Below are 21,056 nucleotides of genomic sequence, written 5' to 3'. Positions count from 1 at the left end.
TTTCTGCATAGGGCCTTCCTCACTTTTGGTACTTGTTTTGATTGTGATGTATGAATCTCCATATGTTCTATGTATGTAATTAATGTGATTTAGTTGTATAATTAAATTTACTTTACAGTGCTACGCAATATGTTGGCGCTATATAAATACATGTTAATAATAATAATAATACCAAACAAAAAGCTGGGCTGGCATGCCCTAACTTACAAAGGAATTACAAGGCCACCATTCTAGATCAAATGGCTGACTAGCACCAACCTTTAGGAACCAAGAAATGGGTGGACATGGAAAACTGGATTTACAAAACCCACTTCGGGCACACGGCCATAGCACACATATGGTCTACAGACAAACACCACCATACAGTACAATGGTGGACGTTATGCCACAACCTATACAAGCAACATTAAGGATATGATATGCAACCAAATACAATCTCAACCTCACCAACCCTCTGACCCCACTTAACATCTTGGAAGAAGTGATTTCAAATTTAAAACTAAACCAATGTCAGAAAATGCGCATAACAAAGCTAGGAGATCTTTACAACCAGGATGGGCTAAAAACCTTCTCAAGCCTGCAGATCAACCTCCCTAGCGCACAATCATATACATATACAAGGATACAACATTATATACACACAAGCAAATGGAGTACATCAACCAACAAGATTCGAAATTAGGTGCTGGACTCCCATAGGCAAAAAGATGTGTGGGTGTGGCCGAAACATAGCTGAATGAGTCGCATGACTGGGCAGTTAATATCAGCGACTATACTTTGTTTTGGAGGAACAGAGGCAATAGAAAAGGAGGAGGGGTATGTCTGTTTGTTAGTCAGGATTTAAAAGGAGGAGGTTATGTTAGAAAATGAGGGGGCAGAAGTCTTATGGGTGGAGTACTTCACCAATTGTAAAGAGTCTTGCAAATTAATTGTAGGAGTATGCTATAGACCCCCTAATGTAAGTGAGGAGGAGGAGGCTAAGCTCCAGGTTAAGCTCCTGATGCAAATAGAAAAGGCTGCTAGTTTGGGTAAAGTAATGATAATGGGGGATTTTACTTGCCCAGATATTCACTGGAGCAACAGTACTGCCAGATAAGTTAATGGGAACAAGTTTATAAACATGTTGCAAGACAATTTTATGGCACAGGTTGTTGAGGAGCCAACCAGAAAAAATGCTATTCTAGATCTAGTGATCTAAAATGACCCAGAACTGCAAGTCATTGAACCCCTAGGTAATGGTGACTATAACATTATTTGATTTAATGTCCTGTGCAAAAAACAAATATACACTGGGGCTACAATAAACATGAATTTCAGAAAAGCTAATTTTAGTACCTTGAGGGCTGCCCTTCAGAGCATTGATTGGGGCATTACGTTTTCAGCTAAAAACACAGAACAGAAATGATTGTCATTTAAAATTATATTCAATCATTACCGTTCTCAATGTATTCCCTTAAGGAGTAAATGTAGAAGCTCTAAAAAATGCCCTATGTGGCTCAATATAGAAGTAAAGAAGTTAATAGGAAAGAAGAGAAAGGCATTTAAAAACTACAAGTCTGTAGGGACAGAAGCTACATTTAAAGAATATAAACACTATAATAAATGTTGTAAATCAGCAATCCGGAAGGCTAAGAAAGGAAATGAAGAGTGCATTGTGGCGGAGGCTAAGAGTAACCCCAAAAAGTTTTTTAAATATATTAATAGTAAAAAGATGCAGGTTGAGAGTGTTGCTCCATTAAATAATGGTACCAGTTGTGGTTGTAACAGATACAGAAAAGGCAAATGTGCTAAATCAGTTCTTTTCTTCAGTGCATACAATAGAGGAGTCAAGTTCCCAGGCTCACTTCATAGCTGCACTGATGGCTCAGCTCAATCTAGTCAGTGGCTGACTCAGGATAAAGCTTTAATAAAAATGTATTTAAACAAGGCTCCAGGGCCTGATGGCATATACCCCTGGCTTCTAAGAGAGCTTAGTTCAGTTATAGACCAGCCCCTATTTCGGATTTTCTCAGATTTACTTTCATCTGGTATTGGTACCTATGGATTGGAGAAAAGATGATGTCATTCAATATTTAAAAAGGGATTACGATCTCAGCCAGGCAATTATAGGCCAGTACGATTGACATCTGTGGTGGGCAAATTATTTAAAGGTTTGTTAACGTATCACATTCAATATGTTGTCCTAGTGAATGGCACTATGAGCAGCAATCAGGATGGCTTTATGAAGGATAGGACAAATTTGATTGCTTTTTATGATGAGGTAAGTAAGATGCTGGACAGTGGGGGTGGCAGTAGATGTGATCTATTTGGATTTTGGCAAAGCATTTGATAACGTGCCCCACAAATGACTGCTTTCTAAACTAAGGTCTGTTGGGCTTAATGAAGTCATTTACACATGGATAGGAAACTGGCTACAGGATCGGGTACAGAGGGTGTTTGTTAATGGTACATTCTCTATTTGGAGTAAAGTTCTTAGTGGGGTCCCTCAGGGCTCAATATTGGGTCCACTTTTATTTATCTTGTTTATCAATGACTTGGGGGAGGGTATTGTAAGTAATGTATTAGTGTTTGCAGATGACACAAAACTATTCAGCCTGATAAATTCCATCCAGGATGTGGCATCCTTGATAAACTGGCAATCTGAGCAGCTAAGTGGAAAATGATGATAAATGTAACGCCATGCACCTGGGATGTAAAAATATCCAAGCCACTTATACCCTTAAAGGGACAGTAACACCAAAAACTGAAAGCGTTTTAAAGTAATGAAAATATCATGTAGTGTTGTTCTGTACTGGTAAAACGGATGTGTTTGCTTCAGAAAAACTACTATAGTTCATATAAACAAGCTGCTGAGTAGCAATGGCGGAAATTGAAAAAAGGCTATATGGCACAGGATAAATAATGGATAACAGATAACACCATTATGTTCTACAGAGCTTATCTGCTATCTGCTGTGTAACCTGAGCCTTTTCTCCTTTGAATGGCTGCCCCCATGGCTACACATCAGCTGATTTATATAAACAATAGTAATGTTTCTGAAGCAAACACAGCAGTTTTACTAGTGCAGGGCAACACTGCATTATATTTTATTACTTTAAAACAATTAAATTTTTTGATGTTACTGGTCCTTTAATGGGACTGCAGTAGGCAAATCCATTATGGAAAATGACTTTGGAGTCCTTATAGATGATAAACTTGGCTGTAGCAAACATTTGCAGTAAGCAGCATCAAGGGCAAATAAGGTCTTGAGCTGTATTAAAATGGGTATTGATTCACAGCAGGAAGCGGTCATTCTTCCACTTTATAGAGCACTGGTAAGGCCCCATCTAGAATATGCTGTACAGTTTTGGTCTCCATCACTCAAACAGGACATTATTGTATCATAGGGGGTACAGAGGAGGGCAACTAAGTTGGTAAAAGGTATGGGAAATCTTAGCTATGAAGAAAGACTGGCCAAATTGGGGATGTTCATGCTGGAGAAGAGGTGTTTAAGGGGTGATATGATAACTATGTATACATATATAAAGGGATATATAAAGGGATCATATATTAATCTCTCTTACACTTTATTTACCAGTAGGTCTTTACAGCTGACACAAGGTCACCCATTCTGTTTAGAAGAGAAGAGGTTCCGCCTTAATATTCGGAAGGGTTTTTTTTACATTGAGAGCTGTGAATATGTGGAATTCTCTCCCTGAATCAGTTGTACTGGCTGATACATTAGATAGCTTTAAGAAGGGGTTGGATGGCTTTTTAGCAAGTGAGGGAATACAGGGTTATAAAAGATAGCTCATAGTACAAGTTGATTCACGGACTAGTCCGATTGCCATTTTGGAGTCAGGAAGGAAGTTTTCCCCCCTCTGAGGAAATTTGGAGAGGCTTCAGATGGGTTTTTTTTTGCCTTCCTCTGGATCAACTAGCAGTTAGTTAGTTGATTTACTATGTTACTATGTAAAAGAAAGTAAAGTCTTATATTTTCATTTAATGTATTTCAAAACAAACACAGTCTCTGAAATATTCAAGCGCTCCATTAGGATATTGTCACTTTAAATAGTATTATTCCAAAAGTCTCTTAGGATGCTTTACAGTAACTTTTCAGGTGAGTCAACTTATGGACGCAGTGTGACTCCAGCCCATTTGGATACGCAGATGGGAATCCCATGCAAGTGCTGAATACTCCAATCTAGACTCCCCTCAGACTCTCTGGGGCAAATTCACTAAACGCCGAAGCGCCGAACGCTAGCGTTAATTCGCTAGCGTTTGGCATTTTCGTTACTGCGCAAATTCACTAACGAAAGCTGGCGTAGTTTCGCTAGTGTTACTTCGCACCCTTACACCTGGCGAATTTTCGCTAGCGACGTAACTACGCAAATTCACTAACGCGCGCAGTGTACTGAACGCTACCTTTTACGCTAGACTTCCTTCGCCACCTCAGACCTGGCGAAGCGCAATAGAGTAGATAGGGATTGTTTCAAAAAAAGTCAAAAAATTTTCTAAGTCCCCAAAAACGCTGTTTCTACATTATGGGTGATAGGCTGAAAAAGATCGAAAATTTTTTTGGGGCTCCCCTCCTTCCCCCCTACATTTCCTGACTCATGGCAACTTACCTAGACAGTGGGCACATGTGTAGGGCAAAATAAAATTTTTATTTGATGAATTGAAGGTTTTCTAGACATTTGTAGTGCTGATACGTATTCCTCCATTGAAATTTGAATTTGGCGCCCTATGCAAATTAGCCTTCGCTAGCGTAACTTCGCTTTACATAGCGAATCAACGCTAGCACAACTTCGCAACCTTACTCTACCCCTGTGCGCAACTTCGGATTTTAGTGAATTTGCGAAGCGCTGGCGAAACTACACCTGGCGAAGTGTGGCGAAGTGTGGCGAAGTGCGGCGAAGTTGCGCCTGGCGAAACTACGATTGTTAGTGAATTTGCCCCTCTGTGTCTCCAGGCACAGTATCTGCCTTCCCTGTGTCAACCTGATTCAAATGACAGGTTTGTTGGGGCCTTCCAGCTCTCTGGGTCCACCTGCAGCACGTTAATATTTCAGCACCTTATGGCTCTATCTATCTTTCTATTCTCTATCATGCTCTGCTGCTTTCTCTTCCTGCCTGCCACTTCCAGGCTGCTGTGTAATTTCCTGCAGCCCTGAGATCACTGTGCAGCTGATTGCTAAGCAACAGTTTAGAGCACACAGACACACACTCTGTGCCTGCTCCATTACTGGGAGCTGCTGCAGAGGGGTAAGTGCAGGGATTTTGTACTACCTCTCTACATTGGCATAATAGGAAGATTGGTTTTGAATGATGAGGGCTGTAAAGGCATTGTCTGCTATTTTCTGTGTTCTTGGGAGTTTTGGGGTTGTCCATATTATTGGCTATCTTCAGGTATCCCACGTATGTGGAAGTTTTGCCTCCTTGACCTATTCTCCAAGTCCTTACACATGTTTTAATTGACAGCCTTCCTCTTTAATCATATCTTTAATTCAATCTCCTCTTCTAAATTATTTTGTCTTCGGAATAAGTGATTTTAGCTGTTGAAGGTTTCCTGAGGCCAATGACCACCTGAGTGAAAGTAAGTAAGTATAAATTTTTCTTGCAGATTTTACACACAAGGCTCACAGCTCTAGGTGTGCTTTTCACCATTGAAAGCCATGACCCCATCCCAACCACTACTCCATCTCTTTCCCATTTTCCTTCTTATAATCTGATATACAGTACCTTCTACTTTCACTGTTGCAATTTTCTTCTCTAGTGTTCCATGCCTAAAACCCATCCTTTGTGCTTTAGTTCTCTCCTCTTTTTTTCTGCTATCTTTCCTGTAAGTTCTATTCTCTTCTTTCCTCACATTTTTTTTTGATTTTACTTTTTTGATATGGTCAATTTTTATGTTGACAACTGACATAGTTATTGGATCAAGTTATTCCTCCTATAATAACAACATTTGTGGATAACTTGCTCCTTGCAACATTTTTCTGTATGCGTTATAGCATTTTCAAAAATCAATATACATATGCCTTTGAAAGAAATCACGTATGTTCATTGTAATTGTGCCTGGCTTGGTTTCTAATTCCTATCAAATATCATTTAAAGAATAGCTTTTTATTTATTAACTTATTTTCCTTTGTTCAAGAAATATAACTGGCATTTAGCACACTTTCAATATATAAAATAAAGACCCACTATCAGATCTTTTGTTATTAATCCTGTATATGGATGGGCCTCTGTATGACCTAAGCCTTTTAGTAGCTTGTTAATATTTTACAAGCTGTTCTACAGTAAGTCATCTCATTATCACCCAGCCTGGATGACCTGACTCATTTTGTTTACAGTTTCCTCATTAATAATGAATCCACAGAGTGAACACAACAATAAATATTTAGCCTTCACAGTAAATTGTAGATTGAGTCTAAAAAGCATAAAAGACTGTAACTGGTTGTCCACATTCATGGGTAGTTATAAATAAATTATATTACTTTGTTTGTTTGAGCCTTGTAATAGAGTATCTAACTGAGTTTCTACATGAGAAAGGAGCACAATTTTAGTTGGGATACATACTCTTTGGGTGTATGAATGAACATTTACTGACTTAAAATGTGTTTTAGTCATTGAACATTTTCTACGTAATTTCCAATTTCAGAGATAGTGGATGTGAGTTTTAAATTGAACTCATTAACTTAAAACCTAAACTCATTAACTTAAAACTCATTAACTTAAGACCTAAAAGGAATTTCGCCAAATCCACTTTATTTCTTTAGCAAATCATTAAGATGTTTATATAGCGACGCAAAAAAATAACCCACGGACAGCAATTATTTTTATATATATATATATATATATATATATATATAATTCCACTTGTATTGGTTAGTAACAGCACTCACGCTATGTTCTCTTCTTTGATTGTCTGTGGTGCACGTCCCATTGAGGTTTTCCGGTCTTCCCTCGTTATATAAAATGCAAAGATAGACAGCACTCACAAATATTATGCAAAAGCTTGTATTAAAGTGAAAAAAGCATATACATCACCATGTAAACATTATGTAGCGACGTTTCGAGCCAATATAGGCTCTTTCTCAAGCCATGTGAACAATGGTTTAAAATCCACCAAATCTATACAGGTTTTTAAAGTCCATCAGAGGAAGTGACATAACGATTCTTCCATTTGCCTTGTACAGGGCTGTCACCACACCTGCTGTATAGAGTAATTAGATAGACATTTGTAACATGTATATAGTAACACATTGTATATTCCTTAGTTACATAATGTACTGCCTATCTATCATAAAAACAGATGCAAGTTATAATCTTTATTCAATCCATTGGGATGTAGCGAATTTAGTTTTTTTATCCACCATACTTCTCTTTGCTTAAGTTTTAGTTCACGATCTCCCCCTCTTCTCAGTGGGGGCACTATCTCTAATATTGTGAACCTCAGCTGTTCAGCTGTATGTCCTTTCTCTTTAAAATGTTTAGAAAGTGGTAATGCCATATTGCCCGTATTGATGGTAGATCTATGCTGAGAGATACGTGACTTCACTTTCTGTATCGTCTCACCAACATAGATCTTCCCACAGGGGCATACTATAGCGTATATATCGCATATTGTGAGTTACATGTATAGTATCCCCTCATGTGATATACCTCCCCCGTGTCCGGGTGTTCAAATGACTTCCCCTTTATCACATAACGACATTGCTTACAATTAAGGCATGGGTACATGCCACAATTTCTCACTCCGAGGCCCGTGCTCTTCAATCCTACTCCCTTAGGTACTTGTGTCCTAGTTATTTGTGAGCCAATGGTTCTACCTCTCCTGTAAGACGTAAGGGGGGGCAGCACAAACTCTTCCACCATGGGATATGCCCTACGAAGCAAATACCAATGTTTCACAAGTATCTCGTTCACTTTTCTACTGGAATCACCATACTGGGTAACAAAAGTGATCCTTGAGTTCTTCCTCTTCTTTTTCTCTCTACTCCTCCTCTCCTCTCCGCTTTATCTAGTACTCGTGTGGGATAACCCCTTTGTTTAAATTTGTTTCTCATCTGTTGTACCTGGGTATCCCTAACCTGTGGGTCACTGACTAATCTCTGAACTCTTGTTAATTGAATAATAGGTATCGCCTCCTTTGTATGTGTAGGGTGAAAACTACTGAAATGTAAAAATGTCAGTCGGTTTGGAAAAAAGTTTAGTCTGTAGTCCCTTCTCCCTATAGACCATTACATCCAAAAAAGAGATCTCTCTCAGATTGTGTACTAGAGAAAACTTTATCGACCAATGAAGTCTATTGAGTCATTCGTGGAACCGCGATAAAGAATCTAAGTCACCCCGCCATAGCACAAAGACATCATTGATGTACCTCCACCATGCACAACAATGTTCCTGGTAGAGGACATCTAGATATATGTGCAACTGTTCAAGCCAAACCATAAAGGTATTGGCGTATGACAGGGCGACGTTCGATCCCATCGCGGTTCCACGCAACTGTAGATAAAAAACATCCTGAAAGGTAAAGTAATTCATCCTCAATATGATCTCCAATATCTGAAGAAAAAATTCAATTTGTGCATCCTGATACTGTCCACTTCCTCGTAACATCCATTCACAGGCCCTAATGCCCTCATCGTGAGGGATAGAGGTATAAAGACTGGACACATCTAATGTGGCCAGTATAACATTATCCTCATCCTGTATATTCAGACCATCCAGTCTTTCCAAAAAATGTCCACTGTCCCTACATAGGATACAGTGTTTCTAACCAAAGGTCCTAGGACCCTGTCCAATAAAGTCGCCATTGGGCAAAAAACCGAATCAATGCCAGATACAATCGGTCGGCCCGGCGGATGGACAGGATCCTTATGGATCTTGGGCAACGTATACAATGTGGGTGTACGTGGAAAGGACACTATCAGAATTGTTTTCAATTCCTCCGAAATTATTTGGTTGTTAACCATGGTTGTTAACACCTGCTCTATTCTCTTCACGATGTCGGGTAAGGGATCACTGTCCAGAACTTTATAGACCTCTCTATCCCCCAACTGTCCTTTAATCTCATTTACATAATATGTAGTATCCATGATCACAATCGCACCCCCCTTATCAGAGGGTTTGACTGTGATCCTGGTATCCTCCATTAAACTATGCAAAGCCTCCCTTTCATGTTTAGTAATATTCGATACCATGCTAGGAGAATCGAGCTCCTGCTGATACAGTGACTCAAGATCTTGTTGTATTTGTTTTATATATGTCTCTACAGCTGAGTAGGATGTAGGTGGAACAAACCCACTTTTGCTGCGTAGACCAAATTGTTTGGGGGTAAGTTCAAAAGTCTCACCAGTAATCGGTGCTTGGATGTCCATGGTAGAGAAGTGCACCTTCAAACGTAAAGTTCGATAAAATCTGTAAAGATCCACATCCATCTGAAAACGATCCACAGGTGATGCCACACAATAATTCAAACCCTTCCCCAAAACCGAAGTCTGTGCATCTGTCAATGGAATAGAAGAAATGTTGAAAATCACTTGTTCCCTCTCTTCCCCTGTCTGCTCCTTGGCGGCATTGCTCTCCGTTTGTTTGCGTCTGTGCTTCCTCCCGCCCCTGCGTCCTCTGTTTTGTCTAAAAAAGACCTTGTATCCACTCTATTGGTCTCACTTGTTTCTTCCATCTGTAATGATCTCTCCAAGCCTCGTGGTACACTTAGGCTGCGTGTATTTATTCTGACTTTCCCATCAGAGTTATTCCACTGATAAACACGACCTCTCTCATAATCCACGACATCTCTGTCATACTTTAATCTTTTCTGTTTTTCATTCTCCTGTTTATCCAATTTCACCTGCATCTGTTTTTTCAAATCAGTAAGATCAGATGCGGTGCTTCCCGCTGCTAGTTGTTCCCCCACTGCCTGCATCTCCTTCTTAACAACATCCAATTCCTTGGTAATAAATTCAACCGTTAAGGTCATAATATCATAGGAGCATTTGTTAAGAATTTGCGTGAATCTCAGCCGAAATTCATCATTACCTGCAAACAGTGTAGGTCGCAGAGCGATCCGCAAACCACGGGGAATCCTTTTGTTCATAAAATACTCCACCAGCGTTTCAGCGTGCAGCTCCAAATCTATCGCTCGCCGATTTAGTCCTTCCAATTTCCTCTGTAATTGTGAAGTAACCGGGACCCGTAAGAAGCCGGCTGACTGCGCAAACGATGCATACCCAGGTACAACAGATGAGAAACAAATTTAAACAAAGGGATTATCCCACACGAGTACTAGATAAAGCGGAGAGGAGTCTGTCTCAGAGTAGAGAGAAAAAGAAGAGGAAGAACTCAAGGATCACTTTTGTTACCCAGTATGGTGATTCCAGTAGAAAAGTGAACGAGATACTTGTGAAACATTGGTATTTGCTTCGTAGGGCATATCCCATGGTGGAAGAGTTTGTGCTGCCCCCCTTACGTCTTACAGGAGAGGTAGAACCATTGGCTCACAAATAACTAGGACACAAGTACCTAAGGGAGTAGGATTGAAGAGCACGGGCCTCGGAGTGAGAAATTGTGGCATGTACCCATGCTTAAATTGTAAGCAATGTCGTTATGTGATAAAGGGGAAGTCATTTGAACACCCGGACACGGGGGAGGTATATCACATGAGGGGATACTATACATGTAACTCACAATATGCGATATATATGCTATAGTATGCCCCTGTGGGAAGATCTATGTTGGAGAGACGATACAGAAAGTGAAGTCACGTATCTCTCAGCATAGATTTACCATCAATACGGGCAATATGGCATTATCACTTTCTAAACATTTTAAAGAGAAAGGGCATACAGCTGAACAGCTGAGGTTCACAATATTAGAGACAGTGCCCCCACTGAGAAGAGGCGGAGATCGTGAACTAAAACTTAAGCAAAGAGAAGTATGGTGGATAAAAAAACTAAATTCGCTACATCCCAATGGATTGAATAAAGATTATAACTTGTATCTGTTTTTATGATAGATAGACAGTACATTATGTAACTAAGGAATATACAATGTGTTAATATACATGTTACAAATGTCTATTTAATTACTCTATACAGCAGGTGTGGTGACAGCCCTGTACAAGGCAAATGGAAGAATCGTTATGTCACTTCCTCTGATGGACTTTAAAAACCTGTATAGATTTGGTGGATTTTAAACCATTGTTCACATGGCTTGAGAAAGAGCCTATATTGGCTCGAAACGTTGCTACATAATGTGTACATGGTGATGTATATGCTTTTTTCACTTTAATACAAGCTTTTGCATAATATTTGTGAGTGCTGTCTATCTTTGCATTTTATATATATATATATATATATATATATATATATATATATATATATATATATATATATATATATATATATATATATATAACAATACTGCACAAAATGACAGCACTCCAAGGAAGTTCACGCTGTGAACTTCCTTGGAGTGCTGTCATTTTGTGCAGTATTGTTCTATATGTTATGGACTAGCACCCAGGTATCGATTTTTTCTTATGGTTGTGCACTCCATTCCCCATATATATATACATACACACTGTATATACATATACAGTACACACACATATATATATATATATATATATATATATATATATATATATATACAGTGTATATATATATATATATATATATATATATATATATATATATATATATATATATATATATATATATATATATCCACAAACAAAATAGTTATCCTTCCAGTATAAACCACTGTAATCCTGAAGGATATCCTTGGTTGAGATCCAAAAAAACTGCTTGTTTCCCTTTAAGATGTGGGATTTATACATATAATGATTCATACATATAATGATTCTCCACCAAGGTTTGGAGATGACTATCCACAAACAATGATAAATGTGATGTTAATTAATTAATACCAGAAATAATTGGTCTCCCAGATGGATTATACAGGGATTTTTGTAAATTGATACATAAAAAGGATTTGCAATGGGAAAGAGATGAATTTCTTTTTTACAGTTATTATCCCACCATCCATGTCTACTAAAACTAGCTCCTTGAGTTTTCTAAAAAATTCTATGTAGTGTCAGTTGCTTAAACACAATATGTTTCTGTATCAGATAGTAATCTATGTAATTCCAAGAAGTTTTTTTTTTATTTTGGATTACTAAACCTCCCACCTTCTCCTCTGGTGAAATAACATCTTTATCATTCTTGATTATCTTTAAGGCTGGTTGTTGGCCCATTGTCAAATTATTTCCCATTGAGGGTTGAATCATTAAATTACTAAATATAATAAATTAAAAACATTTCTAGATATGGACCACATGATGCAAATGGGTAAAAAATTTACTTGGGTTTGAAACTTACAACAGTTTCACCTAAATCCAATCCATTCTTTAGTAAAAAATGTCTATTTCGTTTATATCTTAAATATGCTGTCATTTAATAAAACAAATTGTAACCCTACAGTGGCTACACGTCTTTTTTGACCTTTCAGCAGCCCTCCCATGGCCTTATTTTTGAAGGCAAGACACTATACAAACTCCAGCATGGTTGTCTCACAGGCATGCAGGCTTTTTTTTTTCATAAATACTCTCTATAAAATAATAAGCATGTTAAGTATAATGGGCCACAGCACACTTAAAATGTTTATGCTAAAGTTTACCTATAGAATGCATAATTGGGACTTCCAGTTTCGGCGCCTATGAATATGGGGGTGCAGAGCTGCTAAGTGGGGTCAAGAATCTACACTGAGCAGCAATTCATTTAAGTTCTCTCACCTAGTGCCGGAGTGTGCCTGGAGTCTGTGGGAGGTGAGAGAGGACCGGCTGGCAGCTTTTTCTGAGGCAGGCAAAAAACAAAAACAAGCATACAACACTTTTATCAAAGCAAATAAACAAAAAGAAGGAAAAAAAGGAGGGAAAAAATTGGTGAGGAAAAGCAAATAATAAGCCTCACACTCTATTTTCATCACATTGTGATTGCAACTGATTTCTCCTTGCATATGAAAATATTCTCTCCTTCATCTACAATGTCTTCCATAGCTAATGGTAAAATATATGAAAATTATGCTAATAATACTTCTTTATCTCATAAATCTGCTTCTTCCAGACCTTCACTCTCTGAAGACTACTCTCTTATTGCATCTGAAGTAGCAAGGCTTATAAATCCAGTCATTGAAGCTACAATTGAAAAAGCTATAGACAAACTCCAGTCTAAAATATCTGACATTTCAGCTAAACTTTCTGCTCATGATAAATGATTTGGGGTGATAGAGAACACAGTTTCCCAAATCCAAGAGACTCCATAGAATTGGTCCTCTTAAAGACTTACTTTTGAGACCCAGACCTGTGATTGTCAAATATTTGGACTATGCTGAGAAAAATAGACTTTTTCAAGCTTACAAGAAACTAAATACACTAGAGGTGGAAGGAGTAAAAGTGTTGATTTTCCAGGACTACTCAATACTTCTTTCTCAAAAACTGAAGGAATTCTCTAAAATATGTCAATCTTTGGCAAATCTGCATATTAATTTGTATCGCTCCTGGAAAAGAAAACTCATGGTAACTTCACTTTAGATTCTTCATCCAGTTTAAAAGATGGCCCTTCTGCTAAGGATTAAAGAATTCGGAGCTATGAAAACTCTAGTCAATCTAGGGTTACCAGAGATTTAAAATTTTCACAAAGTCAAGCTAAATCTAGGTCCAGATCCAGATCTCCATGTCCTCCTAGAGCTAACAGTCTTTCACATTCCAGTGATCTCTGACACTTGACTCTCAAAGTCATTTGATCTTATTTAATCCATTATGACCCTGTAGTGGGTGATATTTGTTCTGTTTAACACCTCTCACTGAGACAGTTTATTTGACTTCCATCTTTAAGGAAAAAAGGAAATGTCTTCCTTATTTGTTATTTTGATCTACTATTGTAGTTTCATAATTTACTGTTTCTAAATGTTCACAACCTGGTTTATTATAAGTATAGTTATGTTTATTCCAGTGGATGATATTATTATTATGATGTATTTTCTGAATCTACACATACTCATTTTTATTAAGGCTGGGTAGGTGAATTAACCTTCTCCCCTGCTGTTAACAAAAAATGTGGGGTAGCTATTTTGTTTAATCGCAAATTACATGTTGCAATTATTAACTTGATCAAAGATGAGTCTGGCAGATTTATATGTACGGAAGTACTTATTAATGATGTTACATGGTACTTATGTTCAGTTTATGCTCCGAATAGTTCTAAAAATGATTTTTTTCAATTGGCTTAAACAAAAAATTTCTTTGTTTCCATCTAACAATATTTTTCTGGCAGCTCACTAGATAGATCTGATTGGAAATTAAACAGCCAAATTAAGAAATCCAATTTTCTCCATAGTTTTTACATAGACACAAGTCTATGATGTATGGCGACTCTTCCACCCCGCTGAGAAAGATTTTACCTTTTTTTCATCAGCCCATAATGTAGGAACAAGAATAGACTTTATTTTTGTTTCCAATAATTTAATTAATAAAACAATAGGGACTGATATTGGAAACATTGACATATCTGACCATGCTCCATTATCACTCCTAGTTTCCAAGTCTCCTACCCCCTCCCTACATCCAATATTATTAAATGATCAGTAACATTAAAAAGTTTAATTGTTTAAAAGTAAAAAAAATATAATGCAGTGTTGCCCTGCACTAGTAAAACTGCTGTGTTTGCTTCAGAAACACTACTATTGTTTATATAAATAAGCTGCTGTGTAGCAATGGGGGCAGCTATTCAAAGGAGAAAAGGCTCAAGTTACACAGCAGATAGCAGATAAGCTCTGTAGAACATAATGCTATCTGTTATCCATTATTTATCCTGTGCCATATAGCCGTTTTTCAATTTCCACCATTGCTACTCAGCAGCTTGTTTATATGAACTATAGTAGTGTTTCTGAAGCAAACAGATCAGTTTTACCAGTGCAGGGCAACACTACATGATATTTTCATTACTTTAAAACACTTTCAATTTTTGGTGTTACTGTTCCTTTAAGAATCTGAAAACTTCAAAAGCTGGAGGTCCTGATGGTCTTACTCCTTCTTTCTACAAAATTATGAAAGACAAAATATCACCTTTTCTAACTAATTTATTTAATGATATTTTATTTTTTGATAAAAGACTACCCTCTAGTGAACTCTCAAACCTTAGAGTCATCCCAAAAAAGAACAAAGATGTATCTCTTCCTTCCTCCTTTAGACCAATTTCTTTATTAAACCAAGATAATAAGATACTATCCAAGGCCTTGGCTGAGAGACTTTCTTTAATTCTTCCCTGAGGCCCAAAATGGGTTTATTAAAAATAGATCAGGAGTCAAAAACATTAGGACTTTGATTTATATTTTATTTTATGCCAAAAAACATAAAATTCCTAGCTCTATATTCAATATTGACGCTGAAAAGGCATTTGATAATATCACATGGAAACATCTATTTTTTTGCGTAAGTAAATTTAGTATTACTGGCCCCTTTTCCCAGTATATTAAATATCTTTATAATTGTCCCAAAACCCAAATAATTTTTGGGGGAGCTAAGTCATCAACTTTTGAAATATTTAAAGGTACAAGGCAAGACTGTCCTTTATCATCCCTTTTATTTAATATTGCTTTAGAACCACTAATTTGTTTTCTTGATTCCTCTAAGCTAATTAAGGAAATCACTATTAACAATAAGCAATTTAAAGTATTAGTCTTTGCAGATGACTTGTTGCTAATTTTAAAGAACCCAGAGTCTTCTCTTAAAATTGCTTTTAATTTGCTACAGGACTTCCAGTCATTTTCTGGCTATAAAGTTAATGTAGACAAACCCGAAGTAATGAATATACACGGTTCTCTTTCAAACTCAATACTTAAGAAATTTCATCTTAAATCCCCAAAAACTCAGATAAAATCTTTAGGTTTAATAATTCCTTTGGATTGAAATCACTTATATGCACTGAATATTACTCCAGCATGTCAGAAAGTGTTTTCCATGTGTACGAAGTGGGCCAATTCTCCTCTTACCTTAAGGGGCGAGTGCTCTTCTTTAAGTCTTTGATATTTACTAAGCTGGTATATCCATCAATTAACCTCCCTTTGCTTATTAAACATTCTGATATCAAAAAGCTTGATTCTGCTTTAATTAATTTTGTATGGAATGGTAAAAAATAAAAAGATTGCCCTTCATAAGCTGAGAGCTCCAGTTAAGTTTGGCATTTTAAAACTACCAAATTTTAGAGCTTTTAATTTATCAGCCCTCACCAGATATCTCATTGAATGGATCTCCCAGGGTAATAAATTTACTAATCCTGAAATTGAAGTTTTTCAAGAATCCCGTTAAGACATTTTATCTGTACTACAGAGCAAATGGTGTAATGTCCCCTGTGATTTTAAAAAGAATCCTCTCTTTCCAGACTCTATTTTTGTGTGGAAACATTTATTTTCTTGTCATAGCTAAAGTTATACCCAAACTACTTTTATGCCGCTAAGCTCTTGCTTAAACCATCAAATTTTCTTAAACAGTATACCTTTTTATTTTCCTTGAAGAAAAACTACTAGTCTTAATAAAAGACTATCGTGGTCAGATCTCAAAGAAAAATCTAATCTTCTTGAGTCAGACAGATATTATTATCGTGCCTGTCAATGTGGCCTTTCTTTGATACAGAATAAGAATAATTTAGTATTAATGAACCACAAACTTGCTGAGGATTTGTCTGAATATATTGAACTCCGTTCATTGATTTCAGTCGACTCTATATCTCAAAAATTTTGGAATGACTTTGGGTCAGGCCAACATCCATTACTAGAAGTTTCTTTAAAATGGTACGACTATTTACAATGCAGAGTATCCCATTCTGATTTGGTGAAGTCTCTAAGTAATTATAATAAATTAATCTTATCAGAACATTGGAGGTTACAACATTTCAAGCTAGTACACTTATGGGAAGAATTTTTCTAAAGATACTTTTACCAGTCCTGTCCCATTTTGTCCAAAATGTAATGAGACTAATGTTTCTCTTTTCCACAATTTGTGGTCCTGCCCAAAAGTTAGATTATTCTGGAGGGAGGTCACTAGTTTTTTGAATAATAGATTGAAAATTAAGTTACAATTATCTCCGTGTTTTGCTCTATTAAATTTGGAGCATGACGGTTTTTCTTTACCTTCCAAACCAAAATTTATATCCCATGAAAAAAAGACACTGACATGTTTATCTTTGGTTTCTGCCAAAAAAGCTTTATTCAATTTTTGGTTACATAAAGTGTCTCTCATTGTCAGATACCATTTCTTACATGAACCAACTTAGCTGGCAGGAAGCTTTAAAAGCAAAATCAAATGGGAGAAGCTCTAAAGAATCCTTTAAACTTATTTGGTCTCCTTATTTTTTTTCTAATACCAAAGACCAAGTTTCAAGGTTTCTCCAAATCTAATTAGGATGGTAAATGTACAATCTGATTCTCTTGAAACAATGGGCTTTTTCTTTCTTTCTTTTCTTTTTATTTATCTTTACATCCACTGGCTTAGTTACATTTTTCTGTATTTAACAATTAATGTTATTAATGTTTGAAAATGTCATGCCACTGTATTTATTGCAGCACATTCTCTAAGTCTGCTTAATATATGTTGTCATAATAATTTTTCTTGTTGATGTTAAATCAAATAAAATATATTTAAACAGAAAAAAAAGATTGCATAATTGTCTAATCTAGTGCAGTTCTGTAAAGTCTACAGACAAAGCTAAAGATTTTATATAAATTTGCTTGTGGAAAACCAACACCAGTTATCAACGCAAACAGTGGACTTCTCATAATGTATACAATTATAGCATTATGTGTATTATATATACTTCAGTGTGCAAGAAAGAGCTGGTTTCATTTTTTCTTCACTCTGGAAACGTAAAACCCTTTTCACTCCATGGTTAAATAGGTGAAGAGCCGCGCTTGGTTATGGTAGTTATACAGCTGCACCAAAAATGTAGGTCCACAGGTCCACGTGTATAGTTCAAACAATCAAAAGGAAGGTGCGCCAATTTGAGGTTGAGTGCCGTATGTCTAAAAGAAAAAGCAATCCCACTATTGTATTAACCTTTTACACCTACAGTAATTATGAGCGTCGGAACTACTCACAAATAATAAGCAATAAGTGTGCCTGTCAGGAATTGATGTTTGTGTCCCGGTCTCTTGGTGTATACAGCGGTACCTAATGGGAAAAAAATTCACATAGTGCAGAAATGTAAGGCGAGCTAGTAACTGCACTTACCCCGCCTTTGGATCAAATAGCGTGTAGAGGTAGTGTCTTGGCAATCCGGTGGAGAGATGTATTCTTGTGCTCAGATGTTCAAACAGATGTACCGACTCCGCAGTTGGATTTTGAAGCCGTGCTCAGGCAGTCCTGTGTGGAGATCTATCCACAAGCTGTAGTGTTATGATAGATGCGCCGACTTGGACCATATGGGAAGTTGCCAGTGACGGTTGTCGGTTTTCCGTTTCTTTGTCTGTAATAGGGAGTACAAGGAAACAGCCACAGCTGCATATACGATACTTTTGTAACAATTTTGAGATAAGCAAATAAGTAATTGTAACAATAAAAAATAACAGGTCCTTTGGGAGAAGTTAGACTCACTGCTTCTAGAGGAAGCACTTCCTTCATCGGCAGCAGCACACCCTCACATAAACACTTGTTTTCTCTCAGCTTTTTTTAACAATTTTGAGATAAGTAAATAAGTAATTGTAACAATAAAAAATAACAGGTCCTTTGGGAGAAGTTACACTCACTGCTTCTAGAGGAAGCACTTCCTTCATCGGCAGCAGCACACCCTCACATAAACACTTGTTTTCTCTCAGCTTTTTTTAACAATTTTGAGATAAGTAAATAAGTAATTGTAACAATAAAAAATAACAGGTCCTTTGGGAGAAGTTACACTCACTGCTTCTAGAGGAAGCACTTCCTTCATCGGCAGCAGCACACCCTCACATAAACACTTGTTTTCTCTCAGCTTTTTTTAATTTTGGTCTATATCTTCATGCTGTGTAAACTGTACAGGGGAGGCGCCTATCATTTAAAATATCACTTAAAGATTTCCCCCCCCCCCCATCAGAGGTGCAGGTTTACTTACTAGAGACCCATATCTCTATATAGGAACTCCTATATACTGTTTACTACACTCCCAATCTGGCCTGGGATTGAAAATAGGCCCTGGCAAGTACAGAGAGAACCAAACAGCCCTCCACCAGCCCACTATCTGTGACCATCTATGGCATCTTACAGCAGCCCATCTGGCATTTACCAGAATTTCCACATTGTCAGTCTGGGCCTGTTAAAATTATCCATTATGAGACTTTAGACAGAAATGAAAGCACTAAAGAATGCAAGATCACTCTGCTCATGTAGAGGGGAATTCTGTCTGTGGTCTGGCTGTGCCCTGCAAATGTCACCACATAAAAAAATGCTTATGCAAGCTGCAGAAAGCAGCATAAGTGGGTGCAGACTAGCTCTGTCCTTGCCACCTTTCAGAGAGTAGGTGGTAAGTACAGGACCTATATGTGGCCTTTTCTACCAGTGCTCTCTAAATTGCTTGTCTGGATCATGTACAAAAGTGAGAGATAGTTATGTACCCCCCCACACACACACACACACAGCCTGCCTCTCATGAATACAGAGTTGAGAAATGCAGCCAATATGTTCTCCAAAATGGAGACGTAAGGCCTGCAACACAAGTTTCTCTTCAGTCATAGTTCTGTAGGACATCCAATACATGATTATCCAGAATCTCACTCTAACAAACCTTCAAAATAGTATCATAATAACTGACCTTCATGCTAGGACTCCAGCTAAGCTTTTGAGCACCACAGGTTTGGAACCATTGTGCTTGGAAGGCTAGAAAATGTGCTGAAACATGCTGCTTTCTGGAGTGGGAGAAAGCCATTATCCTGATACCTAGTGGAAAAGGGTTAACATTTACTTCTAGTCAGATTACTACGTGACAGCTGTGTTTAGGGTACTACCTGTCAGGGAGCCGGGAGCTCCCTCCAGGGAGGTTGTCTGGATCAAGGAGGAAGCCCTCTTGAGGGAACAAGGTCGCGGTATCCAAAGGGTTAAACGGAGAATAGTCAGGATCAGGCAAGAGTTCACAGGCAGGCAGAATACAATCAAAGTCCAAAGTCCAGGCAAAGGGTCAGGATACAAGGCAGGAACAATATTAGGCAATAAGGCACACAGGAAACCCAGGATATGCTTCAGGAAAGTAATCCTATTCTTGGGCGCCATTCTGGCGTCTAATTGGAGTTTTTATTTTCAAATTTGGCGCCATTCTGACGTCATTGACGCACTTGCGCCGACGTCGGCGCGCTGACGTCATCGCCCGGCGCCGCTACCCACGTGGCGGCCATGGGCGCCGCCATTTTGGGAGCGACGCCGGCGAAGATGGACGCGCCGCCCGGAGCTCCTGGGCCTGCTCCGGGCGGCGATCGTTACAGTACCCCCCCCCTCACGGGGGGCCTCTGGACCACCAGGACTTGGCTTCTGGGGAAACTTGGAATGGAACTCCCTCACCAGACGAGGAGCGTGAACATCACGGTGTCCTTCCCAGGAGCATTCTTCAGGGCCAAAGCCCTTCCACTGAATGAGGTACTGAAGGGACCCTCTGGAGATTCTGGAGTCTAGGATTTTCTCCACCTCGTACTCGAGTTGACCCTCCACTGAGATGGCAGGAGGAGGAGACTGACCGCCAGAGAACCGGTTGGTGATGGCGGGTTTCACCAGAGACACGTGGAACACGTTGGGGATTCTCATCTCTGGTGGAAGCTGGAGTCTGACAGCCACAGGGTTGATTATCTCCAAGATGGGAAATGGTCCCACGAATTTTGGACCCAACTTGGGAGATGGTATCTTCAACCGGATATTCCTGGAAGAGAGCCAGACATTATCACCCACCTTGTAGAGAGGAGAGGATCTTCGACGACGATCCGCGAAAGTCTTATGAACAAGAGCACTCTTCTCTAGGTTCAACTTGGTCGCAGCCCAAATAGCAGACATATGGGCTGCGGAGT

At 38.2% G+C, this 21,056-nt stretch overlaps 1 long non-coding RNA gene across 1 annotated transcript; it reads right to left on the bottom strand.

The window, feature by feature from the left end:
* Window positions 1-17,528: 17,528 nt before the first annotated feature.
* LOC108703386 lies at window positions 17,529-18,804 on the bottom strand. The gene is made up of 2 exons (XR_001933463.2): window positions 18,268-18,804; window positions 17,529-18,059 (listed from the first exon to the last, which is right to left on the bottom strand). It is a non-coding gene; the product is annotated as an uncharacterized LOC108703386 (long non-coding RNA).
* Between the last annotated feature and the right edge of the window lie 2,252 nt (window positions 18,805-21,056).

Source organism: Xenopus laevis, chromosome 7S (genome assembly GCF_017654675.1).
Source record: "Xenopus laevis strain J_2021 chromosome 7S, Xenopus_laevis_v10.1, whole genome shotgun sequence".
Taxonomy (NCBI): Eukaryota; Metazoa; Chordata; class Amphibia; order Anura; family Pipidae; genus Xenopus; species Xenopus laevis.
This window is presented reverse-complemented; position numbering and strand designations above follow the sequence as displayed.